General features: G+C 41.2%; 1 protein-coding gene and 1 pseudogene across 1 annotated transcript in view; one reads left to right on the forward strand and one right to left on the reverse strand.

The window, feature by feature from the left end:
- The window catches only part of MBOAT2 (membrane bound O-acyltransferase domain containing 2), a 143,283-nt gene that overhangs the window by 45,157 nt on the left and 79,684 nt on the right, over positions 1-18,442 (reverse strand). The gene's annotated exons all lie outside the window — the stretch shown is intronic.
- LOC105943030 (transcription factor BTF3 homolog 4-like) lies at positions 273-4,341 on the forward strand (annotated as a pseudogene).

Consider the following 18,442-nt stretch of genomic DNA (forward strand, 5'->3'; position numbering starts at 1 on the left):
TAAGAGCTGGGATATAATTTCTTGCCTTTTGAATCGGGGCTGAACTGAATAACTTGGTTTATCAATAGAATACAATGAAAATGACTTCTGAGGCTTGGTCATAAGGAACCTCAAAGCTTCATCCTGGATTTCATGGTATGCCTGGGCTTACTTGGCTTGTGCTCTCTGAGTCCAACCAGCCATCAGAAGTGAGCATCCCAAGCCCACAGAGAGGCAAGTGTAACTGTACCAGGCAACAATACGTGCTCCTCTCCCAGCCAATAGCCATCACAATGGCTGGCCACAGAGAGAACTACCTTGGATATCAAAGAGCCAAGGTCAGCTTTAAATGTCAACAGGTCCAGTCAATATTTAATCACAAATGTGGGCCAGCGAGATAGTAGAGTGGTTAAGGTGCTTGTCTTGCATTCACTCAACCCAGGTTCAGTCCCTGCCATCCCATTTGAGCATATGGGCACCACAAGAGTCTTCCCTGAGTGCAGAGCAAGGAGTAACCCCTAAGCGTCATGAGGTGTGGCCCCAAAACAACAACAAAAATTTAATAGCAAATGAAATCCCAAACAAAAATTATTCAATTGAATTTAGTCACTCTACAGAACAACAATCCATAGTGAAGCCAGTAATTTTGGAAACACTTGTTATCTGCAATAGATAAATAATTCCTTCATAAGAATTTTGCAAGCTAAAAGTAATTTAAAATGGAACATCTAAATTAGGTAGAATTTTATAGACACAAGTATATGATTCAATACAGAAATAATAGTAGTATACATCATATTGATGACATAAAGGGAAAATAGCTATAGGAGATATATGAAAAGACAGTTAATAAAATTTAATGTTTCCACATAAATGAAACTAATAAACTAAGGGAAAGAATGCTCTCTAGTGCTTAGCACCATCAAAATATTCAGGCCTTGGTCAGCTTCACAATCCACTAGTACTCATGGGGGAAATGTATGAGGATTTGAAGTGGGTAGGAGAGGTTTGTATGTTAATGACTGCCCTACTTGTAGACTTATTTTGAAAGTTCAAATAACATCAAAGTTCACGCTCCTAAAATTTATTTCTAAATTTAGCATTACAATCCCAATTAAAACCCTGACAATATTAGGCTTGAGCAAGAGCTCAACAGGCAGAGCTCATGCCCTGCATCGAAGACGCAGGCCTGGGTTTCATCCATGGCATTGTTTCGTCCCCTGAGCCTGCGAGCACTCCCCAGGCAAGGAGTAGCTCCTAAATACAACATGTGTGGCCTCCCCACCAAAATCAGTTCTTTAGAGCAGAGCGCAGGCTCCCAGGATGTTCCAAGGTAAAAACACTTTAATCAGGGGGACGGGAGATACAGTGCAACATTAAAGGGACAACTGGTAGGAGAGGGGGAACAGAGGAAGGAAGGAAACAAGGTCAGCAGTGGGCCACGGCTGGAAAGGGGTTGAGAAACACACTTCAAGAGGACTCTGACAAGCGATTTTCAAGGTCTCCTGAAAAACTAAACAAACATGACAAGGAGGACTTTCTCATCCTAGCAGATAAATATGTCATGTTGATTCATAACATAGCATTGTTTCAGAAATAGATCAAAAGATTAACCGAACAGAGAGCAAAGTTACAAAGAGACTCATTGTACAGTCCAGAATTAGTTGGGAAGGAGGTAAGTGAGGTTAAAAGTTAGCTTTCCTTTAGAAATAAAAAGGTTTCCCAGCCCACACTACACATATACAAAACTTTAGACTGTGAAAAGATAGAAATGCAAAAAGTATGACAATTTAAAGTACTAGAATAATATACAAAAGAACATACTTGAATCCTGGAATGAGGAATCTTCCAAATATGTTAAAAATAAATGTCATGAAAATAAAGCCTGACAAATACTTACTACTAAACAATGGAAGCATCTAAATGACAGACAACAAAAAAAGCTACAGAAATTATTTACTATACAAGGAAACTTCATAAATGAAAAGAATTAAAAATTCAAGTAAAAAATGGGTAAGAATGTGGATAGGATACAGAATAGAAGTCAATCAGTTAAAAAATAAATATGATTCAAGTTAAGAAATAATGAAATAACACAATACAGAAACATATACATAAAAATTTATCCAACACAATAGGCAAAAGTTTCAAAGCAGGTGATATCCAGGGAAAACTCTCAACTACAGCTGGTAACAACATTTTAATCACTGTATCACTGTTATCCCGTTGCTCATCAATTTGCTCGAGTGGGCACCAGTAACGTCTCCATTGTGAGACTTGTTACTGTTTTTGGCATATCGAATACACCACGGATAGCTTGCCAGGCTTTGCCATGTGAGCAGGATACTATCGGTAGCTTGCTGGGCTCTCTGAGAGGGACGGAAGAATCGAACCTGGGTGAGCTGCATGCAAGGCAAATGTCCTACACGCTGTGCTATTGCAACATTTTAAATATTCTGGTAATTCTACTTTGTACACTGTCTTTCACTTCTCTTTCAGGAATCCATCCTTAAAAATAAACACACAGGGCTGGAATGATAGTGCAGTGGGTACGGTGCTTGCTTCACACGCTACCAACCCAGATTCAATCCCAAGCACCACATAGGGTTCCCAGAGTCTACTAGGAGTGACCCCAAGCACAGAGTCAGGAGAAAGCCTTGAGCACTGTTGGGTATGATGGCCTAACCCACCCCCCAAATATTTTAAACAAAATAAACACATATACATGCACAAGGATACATACAAAAATATTTACTAAAGCATTAATGTTATTAAAAAAATGGAATACCTACAAAAAAGATTCCAATATATTGGTTAAATAGAAATAAAACAGAAAATCACACAACATAATTCAGTAACAGTGAAAAAGAAAACATCTATATGAATATCCAGTGAAATTCAGCTTTGAATCCTAACCAGTAGACCACCAAGGAGGTTTTATATGTACACATAATGCAAGTGTTAAGTGCTAAATAGAAACTAAATAACATATTTATATATGAAATCATTTTCAGATAAAAATGATATTCATATGTATACATATATGTTTATCCATATAAGCATACATTACAATTTTTTTTTTTTTTTTTTTTGCTTTTTGGGTCACACCTGGCGATGCACAGGGGTTACTCCTGGCTATGCACTCAGGAATCACCCCTGGCCGTGCTCAGGGGACCATATGGGATGCTGGGATTTGAACCCGGGTCGGCCGCGTGCAAGGCAAACGCCCTACCCGCTGTGCTATCTCTCCAGCCCCGCATACATTACAATTTAATGGAAAAAGTTTCAGAACAAAATCCAGACCAACTTCATATGTATTTCAGAAATTTCCCTTGCTCTCCTCTAGGGCCAAAGGGTTAAGTATTCAATTTCCCACCCTCCCTGGCATGAGATATCACCTATGATACATATATAAAAATTAGATGAGATTCTTGGAAATGGTGAGCTTTGCATTATCCAATGCTAGCTATTTGCAGAAAAATTCTAGATCTGGTTCTTTCTAGCTTATGACAGTGGATATTTTTCAAGAGTTTTTGTAAGCTGCCAAATTCAGTCATTACTAAAAAGTTATATGTAAACAAAAATTAAACATTACGAATGAAAATATTAAATATTTAAAATATATCACTTCTGAATTCTTAGCATTTCTATTTTCTATGCTTTTGGTTATCTCAAAATCTTTTTTTGAGATTTCTATTGTACCTGTGATGGGTATAATGTTGAGATACTATGTATTTCTTTCCACATCCACCTTCAGGGACTTCAAGTTAGTGCCTTAAATCTATCACTGGCCCCTGCATGTGCACCTAATCTGAGCTGGTCTTCAAGAACCTTTGAGCGCCAACCTAGTCCCCTGTATGGCCACATTTCCATGCCAACAAGGTACAAAAAGAAGAAAGAAAGGAAGCTCGTCAAACTGCAGGCACAGGTAAGCATTGGCAGGATTGGAACTGCTCACACAAAGAAGAACATGGTTCATAGAAAAAGTACAGCAGATGATAAAGAACTTCAATTCTCCTTAAAGAAGTTCAGTGTAAACAGTATTGCTGGGATTGAAAAAGTATCTGTTCACAAACCAAGGAACAGTGATCCACTTTAGCAACCCTAAAGTTCAGGCATCCCTGGCAACAAGCACTTCCACCATTACCTGCTATGCTGAGACAAAGCTGCTGACAGAAATGCTTCCCAGCAACTAAACCAGCTGGCTGCAGACCATCTGACTAGTTTAAGGAGACCTGCTGAAGCTTGTCCCAAAACAATCTTAGATGGGAAAGTGCCACATGCACTGGAGAGCATGATGATGATGAAGTTCCAGATCTTGGAGAGAATTTTGATAAGGCTTCCAAGAATGAAGCGAACTGAACTGTCAACTTCTAACGAAGATAAAACTTGAAGAAGTCAGTAGATGTTCTTTTCTATTATGACTGACTTAAAATTTTGTTTAAGGATCTAATAAGCTGTAGATCTAATATTTTTAAGCTCAAGCCCCTTGGACACTGCAGCTCTTTTCAATTTTTACTTCCATAAAACTCATTCTTTGCAGCTAATTAAGCTGATGGAACCTGGGAGCAAATTTTAAAACTAAGGTTAATAAAGTTCTTTCCCAGTTAGAAAAAAATCCCTGTCATTGTGTTGATTAAATATATCAGGGAAATTGGCAAACACTATAAATCTTCTTGACTGTTGAAACCAGGAATTGTCTAACAAAAGCCTGAAGGGCAAATTCATGCAGGGCCAGCTTTTAAAAATCTAGTTATTCGTGACCATCTCCATGCCTATTTATTTACATACGAAGGCTGCCTTTGCCTTAGTACACCAGAGTTGAATAGCTGCTTCAGTCATATGACCCTCAATGTCTAAAATATTTACTATTTGGCCCATTATGGGAAAAGTTTGCTGATCCAGCCATCTTAGAATTAAAACTATATGGCAATAATGCACATTAAGCTGAAACATGTGACATAATTATAGCCATTTTATTGTGAACAGTCAAAAAATGAAAATATTTTCCAATATTCAAAAACATCAAATTCAAAATTTTTTCAGTTAAAAAAAGCTCATGTAGACAAATGAGAGAAGTTCTGATATGGATCTTATTTCCCTTTCATTTTGTTCATTAATATAAACAATACTACCAACATTCATGTTAGAATTACATTTTTTGACGAAGACATTAGAAACTTGTTTTGTTTTGTTTTGTTTTGGGAGCCACACCAAAAACAAAACAAGTAAGCTCAGGGCTTACTTCTTCCTGGCTCTATACTCAGGGATTACTCCCTGAGGTGCTCGCAAGACCACAGGCAATGCTGGGGATCAAACCAGGGTCAACTACATGGAAAGCAAGTGCCTTACCCACTGCATTATCTCTCAGGCCCCTTAAGCAACTTCTTTAAGGATCTATATTGTGATCTATATACCATGAAACAGATATTTGGAGTCTCATTTTGTCAAATCATGGTAGAACTGCAACAAGTAAAGATTAGCTGTAAGATTTTGGCAAAGTTTAATGACAACATTCTATGGTAATCACTTGGCTATATAAAATTTATGAGTATTGTGCATTTTACTATTTGTAAATTGTATACCAGATAACATTAAATAAGTAAAATTTATAGTAAACATATAATTGCATATGGCTGCATACATTTTGCCCCAGAAAGTTAATAGGTTCTAAAAATATTTACCAATTACCAGAAGGAGAAATGATCCACACAGTTGAGTAGAGATGGATCTAGGGAGGAGGGTGGGTTTGAAGATCCTTGGGAAAGATAGGTGGATACACTGATGATAGGTGTGGTATTAGAATTACCACATATGAAGTCACCAAACATAGTATTGTAAAGCACAGAATCTCAATAAAAATTAAAATAAATATTAAAATATTTTCATAAAAACATTTATATTTCAACAGTTAGCACAGTGGGTACGGCGTTTGCCTTGCATGCAGTTGACCCAGGTTTGATTCCTCCGTCTCTCTTGGAGAGAGCCCAGCAAGCTACTGAGAGTATCCCGTCCGCACAGCAGAGCCTGGCAAGCTACCAGTGGAGTATTTGATATGCCAAAAAGAGTAACAAGTCCCACAATGGAGACATTACTGATGCCCGCTCGAACAAATTGATGAACAATGGGATGACAGTGCTACAGTGCAGTACTATATTTTTGAATACTTGAAATATGGCTAAACTGTTGCAGCTGTAAATTACACACTAATTTTTAAAAAGCAAGGATTTAAAATATATCATTAATAATTTTTATTGATATACTTTTTTTTTTTTGCTTTTTTGGGTCACACCTGGCAATGCACAGGGTTACTCCTGGCTCTGCACTCAGGAATCACCCCTGACGGTGCTCAGAGGGCCATATGGAATGCTGGGAATCGAACCCGGGTCAGCCGCGTGCAAGGCAAACGCCCTACCCGCTGTACTATTGCTCCAGCCCCTTTACTGATATACTTTGAAAGATGGGCTGGAGCAACAGCACAGCGGGTAAGGCGTTTGCCTTGCACGTGGCCGACCCGGGTTTGATTCCTCAATCCCTCTCTCGGAAAGCCCGGCAAGCTACCGAGAGTATCCCTCCTGCACAGCAGAACCTGGCAAGCTACCTGTGGTGTATTCGACATCCCAAAAACAGTAACAACAAGTCTCACGATGGAGACGTTACTGGTGCCCGCTCGAGCAAATTGATGAACAACAGGATGACAGTGCTACTTTGAAAGATAAAATTATATATATATATTAGATAAATAAAACATAATACTAAAATCAATGATTTGGGGGAACTGTGACTAATGGAAAATTTTAAATGACATCTGGGGCTTCTAAGGTACAAGGCTAGAAAGTTTTCCTGGAAACAAAAGAAAAGAAGAAGGGGAGCAGATACAACTGGTGTTGCTTTACATACCTCTGACGTCTCAGGATCTGTCAGAGCAACCAAGTATCTCCAAGAGGTGGCAAACTGACAGGCTAAGGACTGTGCCGCAGAACAAGGGGAATGCTTCCAGTGATGCCGCTAGTCAGACTCATGCAACCTGACTAAAAAGCATCCTAGGTGGTGGGTTGGGTTTTTGAGTTTTTTTCTATGCAGTTGAATGACATTTCTAAATGACACCATACTTCACCAAACTTTCCACTGCTGTCTTTTCTTTTGAGTTAGACTGTAGGGAGGGTAATGAGAAAAACCTTTGATTTTTCAAGTACATATATGGGCAAAATAAAGCAGACAAATAAGTCAATATTATGTGTGCCTAAGTCTATGACCAAGGTATGGGTTTCACTGTGGCTTCAAACAGAATACCATACATAAAAATAAAATCCAGACAGACCAGAACTAGACAGATTATTGTGCAGTCTGGAAGAAACTGCTTTAGTTCTGCACTAGTTCACTGACTTATGAAACGCAAAAACACAGGGACGCAGGTAATTCGCACTCACTGTGGCCTCGCCTTCTTACCATGACAGGGTTATGGGTAACCTGCATAACACCAAGGTCAGTTCTGTGAAGCGTGACATGGAGCTTCTGTAGAGGCTTTTCTCCTTAGAGAGTGACACGTGCTGTTCTCATGTCCACAGGGACAGCTTTAACTTATGGGGGGGAAAATAGAGCTGGCTTGGGACAAAGTTAAATATGCTGAGAAATTTTTCCTAAAGCAGAAAAATTAAATAGAAGAAGCAGAATGTTTTCATGCCCTCATGTACACTGAGCTGCTGAATTAACCAAACGAGCTGCCCGGCCTCATGAATTCTTGCTTCGAGAGGTAAGTGTCTCTCCACTGTTTATCCATCATATAACAGAGTTGGGATTTCTGCTCTTTGCAGAATGATGTTTCCTGATATAATTGTAATTAATATCAAAATCAAATCAACAGTATATGAAGAGATCCAGAACAGAACATTTTATTAAAATAGGACTACTAAATTACTGTCTCATTTTTAAAAGCAAAATCACATCAAAAATATTCATTCACATTTAGATATTAGATGTGAAGTGGAAAATGATTACAGGGGGAAACAAGGTGGCTTTGGGAGTTAACAACCTGGAATTGCAGAGAACTGAGAAAAAATCCTCAGACGAGATAAAGAGGTTGATCAACAACCATTTCAAAATACCGATGGGAATAAAAACCAGCAGCGAGGGGCCACGAGGTAGTTTAATGGCCAACAGCCTACCTTGTGAGAATAAGGCTGTGAGTGCAACTCCTACAACCACCCTCCAAGCCCAGTGTGATCCAGGAGCAGTACCATTTGGGAGTCACCAGCACTACAAGCATGTGGTCTCTGGCACAATGCAGCCAAGTGTGTATAAGCAGCACGGCTGAAGTGTGAGTGACCGCCATGGTCACTGTTATGACAACAAGTACAAGAGGGAAGGAAAGGGGAAGCAAAAACAAAACAAAACCAAGCAACACCCGCCCCTCCTCCCCCCTGAAGGTTTGTTTCAATGTGCTGAATTAAATTAAACTGTTCACTTTCCAAGGTGCTGGAGTTAGACAGCTCTGGTTATAGTTCAACTTCAGGAAAGCTTTCATGCCTGAATACTATATTGCCTTTTGCTTGGGTTTTCTCCCTTCTGTCTATATTTTCCGGGAGTGTTTGCTTATACTTAGTTTTGAAGTCAGGTAGCTTCGGTCCTTAAACTTTGCTCTTCTCTTCAAAATAATCTGAATCACTCAACAATTTCTGCATGTCTACATAATTTTTAAAACTTTAAAAACACATATAGACTGTGCTGGAGCAGTAGTAGTAGTGCTTACTCTGCAAGCTGCTGACTCGCATTTAATCCTGGGCATCCCGAGCACTGCCAGGAGTAATTCCTAAGTACAGCGAGAGGAGTAACACTGATTCGAGCACTCCTGAGCGTGCCCCCTATCTCCACAAAAAACACAAACAGTGGGAAAGAAAGAGAGAGAGACAGACAGACAGACAGGTAGAATACATAAGTCTTGGACTACAGACAAAAGAGAAAGGCAAAAATAAGGAAAATAAAGTTAGTATTCAGATGTTCAAATCTTGTGCAAGGTTAAGCACACAGCTCAGTGAACAGAATAACAAGTCTAGAAACAAAGCCCCACATAAATATGAAATGTAATTCAATACAGAAGAAAAGGCATCTGCAATAAATAATGCTGGGACAAATGGATATGCATATTGAAAAGACAGTAATTCCTCAGCACATAACACACTAAAAATGAATTCTGAATAAATCATTAACCTAAGCTTAAAAACTATGAGGCTGAGAAATAGTATGGGGGCTTAGGAGCGGGCCTTGCATGCATCAGACTCCAATTCAATCCTTGGCACCACCTGATGCCCCCTCCGAGGTTCACTAATACAGCCTCAGCACCACCAGGCCGGCCCGGGCAATCCCAGCATTGTAGGGCCTGGGCGGCACCATATCCTCAGGCCTTTGCACTGGGCCACCAGCCTGGTTGCTGAGAATCTCTGAGGGCCCTTTGACATCCCCTGAAACATAAAGCAATGAAACTTCTAGGAAAATATTAGGCAGAAAAATTATCTTAGAAAAATATAAAAGTTCTCAAGTTTAAAATATAAAAATGGCAAACTGATATAAAAATAGTTAAGTGTGTTCTTCAAAATCACACCTCAGGGGGCTGGAGTGATAGCACAGCGAGTAGGGCATTTGCCTTGCATGTGGCCAACCCAGATTCGATTCCCAGCATCCCATATGGTCCCCTGAGCATTGCCAGGAGTAATTCCTGAGTGCAGAACCAGGAGGAACCCTTGTGCATCATCCAGTGTTACCCAAAAAGAAAAAAAAATCACACCTCAGAAAAGGAAAGAGTTAAGTTACATATTGGGGGATAATATTTAAAATCCAGCTGTCAAAGGACTTACATGCATATTATAGAAATAATAAGTTACAATGATAAAATTCAAGTCAGATTTTTTTTAATGTCTCAAAAGATATACAGCTGGTCCAAAACACAAGAGAAAATGCTGCACATCATTAATGATGAAAAAAATTAAAATCATAGTAAGGAAGCTTGAAAATAGTTCAAGTGGCAGAAAACATGCTCGAGTATGTGAGATATGGGTTCAATCCCCATGGCACCCAAACACAGCAACAATAATAAAATCACAGTGAAAAACCACTAAACACCCATTTGAATCACTAAAATTTTCAAAACTTGTCAGGGCTGAAGAGAGTACAGTGGGTAAGGCACTTGCAGTCGCCTGAACTGGGTTCAATCCCTGGCACCACACAGGGTCCCCCTGAGCACAGAGCCAGGAGTAAGTCCTGAGCACCAGTGGGTGTAGCCCCTAAACCAAGAAAATTAATTGCAAAAAGTCAAAAGGCTAATAGAAGCTAGAGGTAGGTATAAATGTAACTGGGAATTTCACATCATGAGCAGTTAAACGACAACTTTGGGTACGTTTGACAATTTATTCCTTTCCTCCTTCCTCTGCAGTCTTGAAGAAGCTGTGGAGACAGTGAGTTTGTCCAGGGAGTCATGATGCTAACCAGGGGCTGCGCAGCAGGTGGTGCTGCTCAGTGCCCAGGGTGCTCCCTCTCTCGAGAGATGGTGCTCGCACATCTATTCACTGGGGACTGTGCTCTCCCAGTGGTGGAGCTCATGATGTTTCTGGTCACCATGCTCCCGGGGTTGCTGAGGTGCTCATACACACGTTCTGGGGGTTCTGCCGGCTCTCACATCCTCTGGCTGCAGTGCTCACTGGGAGGTGCACCCTTCTGTTGTGGTGCCCACACATGCCTGGCTGGGCTGGGCTGCAGGAAACTGCTCACAGTGCCCGGGATCACAGATGCACACCTGCCAGAACCGAGCGCTCTGCATGTGGACGACCCCAGGAAACAAATGCAGAGCCTTCTGCTTGCAGGGCAGGTGGGCTAGCCATTGATCCATCTCCTGGCCCCCAAACACTTCTGGGGAGACCCACCCAAAGGGAACAAACTGTAGCCAGTACAGAGCTCACAGTTCTGTAGCATGTGTCGGGCATGAGTCCAGCACTACATGGCCCACCCAGCACCACCTGGTGTCACCCGAGTAGGGGCCACATTGGGGACCCAAATAAAAAGGAACAAATGTCTGATAAACAATGACATGGATGAAATTTTAAAACATTAAGCTAATTTGAAAATCCAGACATAAAGATTACATAGTGCATAATTCAAATCACACGATAGTCTAAAACAGGTAAATTAGTCTCTGGTGATAGACAGTAGACGCCTGGTGGCAAGGGAAAGGGCAGGAATGAGGAGTTCTGCAGCAATCATGCATGCTGGGGGTAAACAACGATAAGACATCAAAAAGATTGTGACAAATCTCTAGGACTTACATTTTGTACACCAAAATCTTTACTTTTAAGTTCATATCTCTATGGATGATGTATTCATAACCAAACTTATCTTTAAAATATGCATTGGGGAGGAGAGATAATACAGGGTTCAAGGATCTCGCCTTGAATGAAGCTGGCTCCAGTTCAATCCCCAGTACCACTTATGGACCCCTGAGTCCTGCTTCCATCAGAGAGTGGTCCCTGAGCAGAGGGAAAGGAATAAGCCCTGAGAACCACTAGATGTGACTCCAAAACAACAAACAAAAATAACAAAGTAAGAAAACAAATATTCTCGGATTGAAGAATTCTCACTAAGCACAGGCCTAGGCCTGAACCAGTGACCTAGAATTCACTTATTCCCACTCTTGACTGCTGGGGAGAAGGCCCTAGAACCACCCGCAATGGCGCTCTAGGGCCTCCAGGGCCACACCCACAGAGACTTGGGGACCATGTGGTGCCAAGAATCAAATGGGTTCAGCTGTATGCAAAACACATGCCTTAACTCCTATACCAGCTCTCTGGTCCCAAGAAACAAGTTTAAAGGCTCCATCCTCTATTATAAGCACACTCTCTTAAAGATATATAATAGTCATTCCCCACTTTTATTTGGGGAGGGGGATTCAGGGGCCACACTTGGCTGTGTTCAGGGCTTGCTCCTAGCTCTGTGCTCAGGGACCACTCCTGGTAGGGCTCAGGAGTCATATGTAGTAACTAGAAAAGAACTAGGGTCAGCAGCATGCAATGTAAGTGCCATACCTACTAAACGATCTCCCTGACCCCATTCATCACATTTTAAGATGGGGAAAAGACTCATATTTTCCTAGAGTTGAACTGTTAAAGGCATTACTGTCACTCTGCACACATTCCTTCCTTTGTAAAAGGACTAGGCCAGTAAGAGTCAACGCCCATTTCAGGAACCTGCCCTCAGGTCAAGAATCCTACTCATGGTGGCTGACAGCCAACTGTTAAGGGTTAGTCATCTAAACGCCAGCCCCTTCTATCTCACTCTTTTTGTAGTGCTCCAGTCAGATCAAACGTCCATATCCTTTACTAGATGGAGTTCCTCAGTGACCCTGAATCTGTGTGTCTGAGTGCCTAGCACAGAGCCTGACAAGAAAAGGTATTCTGATTGCACTAATTTGTGGAATTAAAAAAATATATGAGACTAATACCCAAGGACAGTAGAAACAAGGGCCAGGAGATTTGGTCCATGCCTGGAAGCCTGCCTCAAGTGTGAGGGGTGAGGGCAGTTGGGATAGAGAAGAAACCACTGTGACAATGATGGCTGGAAGTGATCCCTCTGGATGGGAGATGTGTGCTAAAAGTGGGTAAAGGACCAAACATGATGGCCTCTCAGTATTCGTTTTACAAACCATAACGCCCAAAAGAAGTGGGGGGGCTGGGAGAGAGAGAGGGAGAGGAAGAGGGAGAGGGAGAGAGGGAGAGGGAGTGGGCAGATGTGCCTGTCACAGAGAAAGGCTGGGGAGGGGAAGTAGCAAGAGGGATACTGGACATATTGGTGGTGGGAAAAGCACCCAAGTGGAGGGATGGGTGTTGGAACACTGTATGAATGAAACCTGATCATGAACAGCTTTGTAATTGTTTATCTCACAATACGAAATACAATACAAAATACATAATACGAAATACAAATCTTACAATATGAAAATAGAATAATTTTTTCAAAAAATAAATAAAAAGAAAAGGTATTCTCTAAAGTTCTGAGCAGGGATATGTGTACCTTAAGAGTAAACAGCATCAAGAAGGAGACTACATGATCCAACAGCAACCATGTGAAAGATCATGATAGGTCAGAGAAGTTCCAGGCTTGAAACAGAACAGGAATGACATGGAGAAGAGGCCATGTCCTGTTCAGAGGAAAGCTTGGAGGCCATCTATCTAGCATAAACTGGGGGAAGACAAGAGGAACAAACTTGTTGGGTAAAATGGAATTCACAATACTCTGAAGGGTCATGAATTCTGAAATACTGGCTATTCCCCTATGGGCATTCATTGGATTTTGAGAAAAGTAGTAATATGCTGAATAGTTTTAGGAGAATGAATTATAAAGATGAACCTGCACGATGCATTGTAAGACAGAAATTCTGAAGAATAGTTAAATAGGACAAGAAAAATAAGTTTTCAAGTAAAATATGAGGACATAAAGGAAAGTGCTTGAAATTTTTATGAAAAAAATGTTTCATTGCACATTGACAACAGAAACTAGGATTAAAATGTCTAGCTTTTAAATTAGGATATCCCAAGAAAACAGAAAAAAATTATTCTTGGGAAAAAAAAAACTGGCAAAGGTTGGAATGCTGGCTCCATCTTCAACTAGCTGTGCGCCTTTAGAGAAGTTGCTTAAACTAGGCGTCAATCCTCTTTATTTACGTTTTTCTTAGATGATTTTTAATTAATTTCAATACATGAAGGCCTTTATCGTGAACCTCAGGCTTGCCTGACTGCCATGCAAACGTCTAATAAAGTCTCTCACACCTAAGGAGACCAAAAAATGTACCCTTAGTCAGTGAAAGTTATTTATCCTTTACCTTTTCCCATCCCAAAAATAACAATCTGCAGGGAGGGGAGAATATTGCAAGCATGTAAATAGGTGGGTAGTTTAATAATGAGTTTATTCAAGAAATAAAAAAACTGAAAAGAAATTACCCAGCCCTGATGTAGCCTGAAGGCATACGGACCACAACCCTTTGAGATGTGAACACTGACCTCTTTGGGAAAGGAGAAAATGAACCAGTGTCCAGATGCAGACACTGAGGCCCCACCCACAGAAGGGTGGACCCTTCAGAAAAGGGAATCTAAAGGTCATGGTAAGACTATGAAAGTACCATCCAGAGTCCAAGGCTTTTTCCTCTGTGACAATACCCAGACTGATTTTTTTCTGTGCGCAGGAACTCCATGCCAAGGCAGTTCGGAAGAGGCCTGACTATAAACTAACTTTGTAAAGGCACCTGGGGCTCATTCTCCACCATGGTGACTGGCCTCATCTCAAGTCAGTAAGATGTGTACTCTCCGTCTTTTCTCCTCTGGAGAAGCCTGTGTTCTTTCTTGAACACACACCTCTCTCTCTTTGCTTTACAAAGCCTTTGAAGAAATAAAGAGAATGTATACACATGTCTTTTTATATTTGCACACAAATTTAGTATTTCTGGAGTTCTTCATTTCTCCCTATGGTTTCAAGTTACTATCTTGTACATTAGTTTCCAACCTAAAGATACCCTTTAGAATTATGACAAGTCTTTATTTCAAAATGCCTATAATTCAACATAAGTTGGTGGGAGGTTTGGGCCGCACTCAGGGTGCTCAGTGCTCCGAGATCACTCCACTCCTAGTGACATCATCCTGAACCCCTGTACTATCACTTCAGTCCATCAGTAAGGACTTTGAAAGGTGGATTTCTAGGTAGAGAACTGTGTTTAAACATTTTTCTCTTGGAATTTTGACTATGCCTTCTGCTACTTTCTGCTCCCCATTGTTTCTGGTTTGACTGCGTTGTTCCTCTATGTAACTTCCTTTGTCTTGCTGCCTTTTAAAAAATATTTACTGAGGTAACAATAGCTTACACTAATGTAGATATGTATATGTTTTAGTGGCACAATACTATTACCACAGCAGAAGTTCACATGGTCTATCTCCAATAATATGTTTATAATGTATCTTAGTGAAGATATGTTTGTTTATCCTACAGGGACTTTGCTGAGTTTCTTGGATCTGTACATTCATATTTTTCATCACATTTTGGAAAGCAGTGTCTATAATTTCTTCAAATACATTTTCTCTTCCTAATTCTCTCCTTTGGGACCTCTCATCATCCATATGTTACTATAACTGTGCTATCCCAAAGTTCACCAAGTTTCCTCTTATTATTCAATATTTTGTATTTGTTCTTCAGAGTAATATATATTTTTAATTTTTTCATTAGTGAATCATCGTGAGATACAGTTAAGGACTTACAAACATTCGTCCTTGCATTTCAGTTATACAGTGGTTGAGTGCCCATCCCTCCACCAGTGCCCATTTTCCACCACCAATGGTCCCAGCATTTCTCCCACCACCCCCACCCCATCCTCCCCCTATCCCACCCCGCCTCTGTGGCAGGGCATTCCCTTTTGCGCTCTCTCTCTCTCTCTCTCTCTCTCTCTCTCTCTCTCTCTCTCTCTCTCTCTCTCTCCTTTTGGGTGTTGTGGTTTACAATAGAGGTATTAAGTGGCCATCATGTTCAGTCTATAGTCTACTTTCAGCCCGTATCTCCCATCCTGAATGGTCCTCCTAGCACCCTGTACTTGGTGGTTCCTTCTCTATCTGAGCTGCCTTTTCCACCGGCATGCAAGGGCGGGCTTCTAAGCTGTGGAGTAATCCTCCTGGTACTTATCTCTACTGTTCTTGAGTGTTAATCTCCCATTCTGTTACTTTATGTGGAACAGAGTAATATTTATTAACTTATCCACTGTTAAGTTCATGGATTCTTTGGGATAGTAATCAAAAAATCACTATATATAATATCTAGCAAAATTTTAACTTTTCTTTTTTACTTTTCAACTATGGGACTTCCATTTGGATATTATATATGTCAAACACATATGTATCAAATCAATATATATCAAATATACACATATATTTGTATGCCACTCCCAGCAGAATATGGGGCCACAAGGACTACCCTGGCACTGCTAGAGAGTTACCGGGTCTATGCCAAGCAGTGTTAGGCAGAGGATCCAGATGGATGAGGTGCCCGGGATTGAACTCAGGGCCTGGAGACGCTAGACATATACTCTACTATGGGACCAATCCCCCAAGCCCTCAGTTGTTATACCTGTATTTGGTGAGTCATGGTCAGCATAGCTTCTTTTATTTCTTTAAGTATATTTATAGTCTGTCTTTGTAAGTCTATACCTGCCTGAGACAGTCTAACTCGACTGCCTTCCTTCCTGCTGCTTATCATTTCTTGTTCTAAACAAGACACATTAAACAAAACAGAATCTTGGTTTGCTGGCTTCTCCTGAGCACCAACATGCTGGATTTTGGTTGTGTTTGTCTGAAATGTGCTGAATTTCTCTCCTTCGTAGTATGCAGCTGCTCATGTATCAGATAATGCAATTTTTTTAATTCTTCATTTTTGATTCCAGACTTACTCAAGGGATGACCCTCTGTATGTCCATGTCTTCATCACTGGCAAATGATTAGACTGAGTTGAGACTCAAGCCACTTTAGTCTCTAAGCCTCCTGCCCGCTGCCAGTGACTCTCCATGACCAAGACATCCGACTGAAGGCACATCAGCATGCCAGCAGTTTCTATGTCTGCCTCAGCTTCTCCTCTCCCGTTCTCTGGCCTCCCTGACATGGACACTAGCCCCTGGCAGCAGAGCTGCTACATGGAGATGGTCACAGAGTCCCTCTGGCTCTCTAATCTCCAGTTCTTGGCAGCATGTGACCTCATGAGCGACATCTCGGTCTGTCACAGCATGAATTTTCTGCTTCTAACTCCAAATCAAGTCAATCTCCTCTGGTGTGAAGGCAGCAGCTTTCTCACTTGGCCAGCTCAGCCCAGGAGCGTCACTCTGACGAGAAAGGAGGGGTGCAGGCACCCACAGCGCCCCTCTTCAGGAGCAGCAGGCCTTCCTTGCTGTGGCTCTTGGTCAAATGTTTGTTCACTTCTGGTCAATTTCCAGAGTCGTCCCAACATGAGTCTGACAAATTGTTCCAGTTTTATAGCTATTTGGAGGCGGGAAGGAGGAAATGTGTAGCTCATTTCATGCTTACGTAACAATAGTAATATTAATAGCTGGAAGTTCTCTCAATAAAATTGAGGTTTTACAGGCTAGCATGGAAACATTCTAAGTGGGATGTAGATTCATATTCTCACAGGAGTCCAGAAAAACAGAAATAAATCCATACCCGTGAAATGGCAAGAAGAGACTGCAGATGTCAACCTGGAAAGTGAACTAAGCTCTGTCCAGGGCAAATCACTCTGTGTTTGCTGCTGCACTTGAACTGAATGGACACCTGATTAAAAACTACCTGCTTACCAGAGAAGGGCAGCAGGCCATCTCCACACAAGACTCAGCAGCCTTTCCTTTCATCCCCATCACTTTTGACAGCGGTTGATCTCTGCAGGGCAAAGGGGGGGCCCCCGGACCCAGCATCCCCCATCCTAGGCTTTCCCCCTGAGTACTGAGGCCCCGGATTCTGGAGTCTAATTCCTTCTTGGAGGCCTGCAGGTGATCCGACATCCCTGATAAAACCCTGTGTCTACAGAGGCAGGGCTTGCTGCATTATCAGGAGATAATGCACCTTCCTGACCAGGTGCTCTCCCAGCTGGAGCAAAGGGATTTCAACTGAGTCACAAACATAATAAAAGTTGTGAGGATTCTGCTTGTTCTTTTACAAAGCCTTATTTATTAAAAAGGGAAAGGAGCTTAGCTATATCCACTCGACCAGGCACAAACAGTGACTTGATACATGAAGCACTCGATTCTTTCCTGTTTTCACTTTCTTTACAGATGACAGAAATAAAACAAACCACCCAGTTATTGTTCAGCTGTTTCACAAAATCCAACTTTTGATTTCACATCTGGCTCAGAACCATAATGAAGTTACCTTACTGTTCTTTCCCCCCAAAATGTTCAAAGTTGATTCAAATGTGCAAATAAAATTCATATATTTGGGTTTCCGCCATGGGTATTAAGAAACAGTACTTTTATCTTTCAAAAGACAAGGACTATTGTAGCTTAAATCAGGATCAAAGATATTTATATTCTAGTCCAAAAGATCATCTTATTAAAGTTCCCAATTCAGCCTCTCTTAGGGAAGCAAAACTACCCAGAAACAAAAATTTAAGGCTTTGTAGTCAGAGAGAATTTATGTGGTAGAATGCCTACTTAGTGTATATAAGGCTCTTAATTTGACCCCTTGCATCATTTGGCCCCATAAGAAATGCCAAATATAACCCAAGTAGTCCTCAGTACCGCAGAGTGAAGCCTTGTGGCCCCCAGGTATCACTATCAGCCTGCACCTCTGAGGCAAGCACTTCCAGAGGTAGCCCAGAGGGTCCACTCCCCAACCATCCTGGCAGCTCTGCTAGGTATGCTCCCCTATAAACAAACAAACAAAACCATTATACTTGGAGATAATGT

This window comes from Sorex araneus, chromosome X, assembly GCF_027595985.1.
Source record: "Sorex araneus isolate mSorAra2 chromosome X, mSorAra2.pri, whole genome shotgun sequence".
NCBI lineage: Eukaryota > Metazoa > Chordata > Mammalia > Eulipotyphla > Soricidae > Sorex > Sorex araneus.